Here is a 6,000-nt window from a genome sequence, read left to right as displayed (position 1 = left end):
GCATGGTGTAAGCATGATGTGCAGGTTATACAAATGATCTCTACCATGGAGCCATGTTCAGTTTTTCCAACAATTATCATCTTGACTTACACACGATAAGTCCTCATCTTTACCGAATAATTACGTTTTTAGTTATTTACAAATTGTTTTAAATTCTTTATTTCTCCTAACCTTTTCATTTTGTAGCCAACAATACATCAAGGTAAGACTCTCTTACTTTTGGATTTTATTTTGACGTCATCAAGTTTTATTTAATATTTGTTATTTTAAGTTTATTTCACTTGGACTCAATATGATCGATGATGAATGACGAACAAGACTACCAGGATGACTACTCCGAATCTTAGGATAACATATTCATTTGATTCTCTACAGCAAATTTTATTTAAGACTTTTTGTAAATTTCAAGGAGAGTTCTTATGCATCAAAAGTAGAACTTCTTTGGAGGAACTAGCTCTTCCATCTTGAACTATACTTTATGAAATTTTCACCATGAATTAGCCTTGTGGTATGGGACATGAGATTAATCCTATGTGAAGTATTTCGATGCATACTTATCTCTAGATTTGTGTGGGATAATTTTTGGTGGTATGTGACACTAGAATTTATTATACATAGAAGTTCTTGATACAATGTCTCTTTTACATGTTTGTGATGAAATATTTATCTGTGATGGATAATTAAGTGTTGGTTGTTTGTGAGTGAATTCGACCAATTGTAATATGTGTGATGATGCATGTGTGAGCTTGATTATGAGTAAATTCGATAAACTATTCTGAATTGATCTTCTTGATGAGGGTGACTTAGTGTGGTATAAGAATCGATAGTGAATTTGATTCTTTAGAGGGTGACCCTAGTTGGTTGTGAGTGAATCCAACCATCTGTGACACATGTGAGACATGTGGTGTACTCTGTGAATACGTGCAACGTGTATAAAAACATTGTGAGTGAATCCAATGTAGGAGTTTGATTGTGAGTGAATCCGATCAACTCTAAGACACGTGTGACGCGTGTAAAGGTTATGTAAGTTTGATTGTGAGTGAATCCGATCAACACTAAGACACGTGCAATGCGTGTGATGACATTGGTGGGAGTATGTGGGAACAATTAATGTGTTTGATCACTTGTGTGCTGAGAGTTACAATTGAGGACAGTTGTCTCCTCAAACGGGAGGACTGTCACGGGAGTGAGATTTTTGAAATATTTTACTATCCAATTTTTTATAAAAAGAAAACTTGTAGAGCAAGCTTGGACTAAAATAGCCATGTAACCTATTTTGATGGAATAAAATCTATAAAAATTCTCAAGCGGGAATGCTTTTGACACACGATTGGGGGACAGTTGTTGGGACCCAATCTGTTGTTCTTTTGCGTCTGTATTTTTCTATTGGCAAGCGTCCCGAGGCCCCATGTACCTTCATGTTTCACCAAGACGCCATAAATGGAGGTGCAGGCCATGTATTGTGGCCTTGCGAATGACAAATCAGGCACTATCAGAAGACGGTGCACAATTTGATTCCTAAAGCAACGTTCGCTCGAGTAGTACAAGAGATTCACAGATGACCTACGGCTGAGGGGAAATAGCAAATTTTGGGCTCGCCAAGCAGATTGCCAACTACCAGATTGCTAGTCAGTGGACACTCTGTAGGTGGCAACTACATGTGATGGATGTGAATGGGTGTGATATGGATGCAATGAATGTGATGGATGTGATGGATGTGATGGATGTGAATGGGTGTGATGGATGCAATGAATGTGATGGATGTGAATGGGTGTGATGGATGTGAATGGGTGTGATATGGATGCAATGAATGTGATGGATGTGAATGGGTGTGATGAGATGTGAATGGGTGTGATTGGATCAATGGATTGATGAGGACTCTTGATTGAAAGATTGAAAAAAGTGACGTTACAATTGAAGCAAGTTGGGTCAAAGGTATTTTAAGGATTTTTTCTATTGAGGTTACCTTTTTAGTGAGAATTTGGCACACCAAGCATTTTTTTTGGTAAGTTTTTATTCTATGGGTTTACTAATGTGGAAGTGGGTTAATGAAGTAGTAGTGACATGTCTACATCAACATACCCAATGCATCGTCCACATATGATCTTACTATATGTAACATACACATGCATGCATTACCACCATCATCGACATACATTCATCACCATCATGGGCATGCATGTCATCATATCATGAACCATGCATCCGTACATGGACATACATCACATCATATCATGAACCATGCATCCGTACATGGTTCATGCATGTCATCATATCATGAACCATGCATCCGTACATGGACATACATCACATCATGAACCTACATGTATACATGGTTACTTCTATTCCTCCTCATCTTATAACTACTGCTCCTTCTCCTCCTCCTCCTCTTTGTAATCCTACAGTGTCACTCCTCGTCCTCCACTAGTTTCTATTACTACGTGTATTGTCCATATACGGTTCATATACAGAGATTGCATTGTCCATGTATGGAATGTATTGTCCATATGTGGTCCATATAGTCTCTATATGGCCTCTATGCAGTCTGTATGGACCCTATGTAGGCTATATTTAGTAGTACCTTTGAGCTTGCAGTAATCTTTTTCGTACCCACATTTGTTGAGTGGCTGGAGTTCTTTGAGGAACTCGCATATGCTTTTGTGGATGATGTTGTGGAGTACTTTTATTCTTCCTTGGCCTTGGAGTGTTGCGTCGAGGCACCCAAATTGGATCGGCACCTTTGTAGTAGCCCTGAGCTACAAGTAGCTACTTTTCCACCCACATTTTAATACCATTAAGATACCTTGATCTTGGCTATCTTGGTGAAATTTTCTTTGTGGATGAAGTGGAAGGTTTTGGGCCCTCCTTCACATTGGTTGGCATTGAGGTTGCGATTTTGAGAAGGTTTTGGGCCCTCCTTCACATTGGTTGGCATTGAGGTTGCGATTTTGAGACTCATGGGCGCGCGTTGTTGTCGATAAGTCTTGAGTCTTGTGCAGAGTGGCTATTGATGTTAAGGCTTTAGAGCATGTAGTCATCTCCTTTGGTGAGGTTAGTCGATGAAGAGTCGTTGACTCTAAGGCTTTTCCTTTGAGTTCCTTTTTAGAGGTAGATGGTTGCACTTGGGAGACTTTGTCAGGAATAGCCGTTGATTGCGAGGTTTTGGCATTGGACGACATAGAAGATCTTTCTCTTGTTGGTGAAGATGGAGTTGGAGGAGTATATGCTTTATTTGTGTCGATCATTGATGCAAATGGTACGTCTTTGTGTACAGGGGCTTCCAAGGAAGAGGCTTATAGCTTTTTGCATTCAGCATCATAGAAATCCATTAGGGTTGGATTCTCTTCCGTGTAGTATGGTATTGCCAACTTTGTGTTGACCATCTTGATGACCTTATTGCTAGCAAAACACAATGATACTTGGGCAACAATAGTCCATTTATGCCTTAAGATCAAATCTACTTCCAACACATACTCAACCACAAAAAATTTATACGTAAGGGGGTTAGTTTCAATATACATTGTATATTGAAAGTACTCCAAACTTGGCATATTTACGTCTTGTGTGAGTGAAATTCTATCAGGATGAGACATGAGTGTTGGTTGACCTAACAAATCTCATAACTCAAGGATCATGAGATTATGCTCTCATTGTGGATAAAGTTGTGCTTGGATTATGGTGATTTTATTGGAAAGTTCTAATCCAACCATAATTCTTGGGATATTCTAAGTAAGATATGTTGGAAGTTCCAGCTCCTCCAAGGTCTCTCTCTCCCGTAAATCAATTTCACAATGCCTGCACGAGTGTTCAAGGTGACTGTTTGCATGGATTAATCAATTAAGTACATTGAGTCACGTACCCAAGTTCCACCAAGGATAATATCATAATCAAGGGAATATGGGGTAACATGGAATCTAAATTCTATATTTCCACTTATTATTTGAGTAGCATAGCTAAACCAACCTGAAACTTCAATGTTTTGTCCATTGGCACCTATCGCAAGACTATTAATAATCTTTAGGGATGATTTTAGGTTGTCCCAATGACACCCAAGTGTCTATAGTCATGATGTTATGACTATCTTGAGGGCTAATCAATGCGTGTTTACGCTTATCATCATTGCCCGTAGGGAAATCTAACCATACCACGATAGAATCTTCAAGTGGAACTATGGATGTTTTAGTTTTTGTTTCAACTTCAGATCTCGTGTTGATTTCATATTCCCATTCACTTTCATCCTTTTTTTGGCTCTCATCTTTTGGATGAGTGCCCAATGTGTACAATGGTATACTTGGTCCTTTGATAACTTTAACTGAGGTCTGTTTGGAAACTTATAAATCCTCGCAATCCTATTCTATGTAGCTCTTGATATCTTGGTATAACTCATGTTTAGCCTTTAAAGGTGCAAGTGCTGATGCTATGCTGGCTTCACCACAAGAGAAGAGCACTCCTCCAAATGAAGATTTGAGAGATTGATTAAATTTTGTAAGGGATTCATCGAATTCCTCATGTGCTTTTTCAACCGCATCATTCGTGCAATTTGCCTCTAATGACTCTTCTATAGAGAGTACGTCTTCCTCTTGAAAGGGGAAGTGATACTCCTCCGATTTTTGTATTTTGGTTGCTTTTTTTGGTTTGACATTATGAGGTTTAATCACAACCGGTGATCTTGTATAACACTCAACAATTCTAAACATGCTCTCCTGAGCTTGCTTTTTGCATTGCGCATATGTCATGTAATCATGATTTTGAGTTTGGGGTAGTTGGTCGGGTTCTAGTTTCTTGATTGGTCTATGAGGTGCACTAAGTGACGAATCATAACTTGTTTCAGCCTCACTAAGTGACATACTAGAACTTATATCATTTTTGAACTTTCCTTGGATCGTTAGGTTTTCATTATGTTTGCCTATGCGACGAGAATGAACTTTCTTTTTTGCTTTTTTGTTCTCTGTCTTACCCATGGGTTTTGTGGTTTGAGTGGTAGACTTTGAGGTGGATGCCTCTGCATCATCTATAGCTTTTGGCTCTTTTGGGGTTAGGTCCTCCACAATCTCCTTTCCCCTGTCCTTTATTTCAACTTTGGTGTTGACAGTTTGTTGCCCCTTGTTTTTCTTGGCTTTAGAAGGTTTTACTTCCTCTTTTGGTTTCTATTTTAAACATGCTCTCCTACCCATTTCTGAGTGTTTTCTTTTGCATTCGTTTTTACTGTTTCTCATACCTTAACATGTGAGCGTGTAAGAACATTTCTGAGTGTTTTCTTTTGCATTCGTTTTTACTGTTTCTCATACCTTAACATGTGAGCGTGTAAGAACATTCAAGGGTACCATGGACAATTGCTCGTTTTGCACACTCAAGATATTAAGAGTTGTATTCTATGAGACAAGTTGCAGTGAAGTAACTCGCCTTAGCAGTCTTGGAATATGTGATTAATGCCACATCGTTTACATACAGGTTATAATGCTTCAGTGAGACTGTGGGCATGGAAGTATTCCAAACTGTTCATTTTGCCACTTTGTGTGTCCATGACAATAGAAACACTGAAGTGTTTGCTTAACTAATTCTTGAGTAATTTCTACTCTTTTGACTATTTCTACTTGGGGCATGGGAGATGGAGGTTTTAAGTTAATTGAAGGTGAATTGGGACATTGAGGTGTGTCGTGACCAAAGGTTTTGCAATATATGCAATACAAAAAGACAGCCCTATTGTACACACATTGGGGATTGGGATGGACATAGTGATGGCAATGAACACAAGGCATTTCAGCCATCACTTTGATAGGCGTTAAGGATGTTTGGTTTTGAGAGGGCTCATCCTCTTTTGGAGTTTCTGGTTCAAATCTTTTAAGCAAGGCTGTATAGAATTCAGGAAATGAAAATTTCAAGATCATTTTTTCTTTAGCCATTGCTTCACTTGGTTTAGATGAGGAACATCTCGTATTGTGATCATCCTCCATCATTTTGTCATCTAAACATATTGCTTCTTTACAACATTGATCGAAT

Source organism: Cibotium barometz, chromosome 53, assembly GCF_041138505.1.
Source record: "Cibotium barometz isolate CiBa-2024 chromosome 53, ASM4113850v1, whole genome shotgun sequence".
Lineage (NCBI taxonomy): Eukaryota > Viridiplantae > Streptophyta > Polypodiopsida > Cyatheales > Cibotiaceae > Cibotium > Cibotium barometz.
This window is presented reverse-complemented; position numbering follows the sequence as displayed.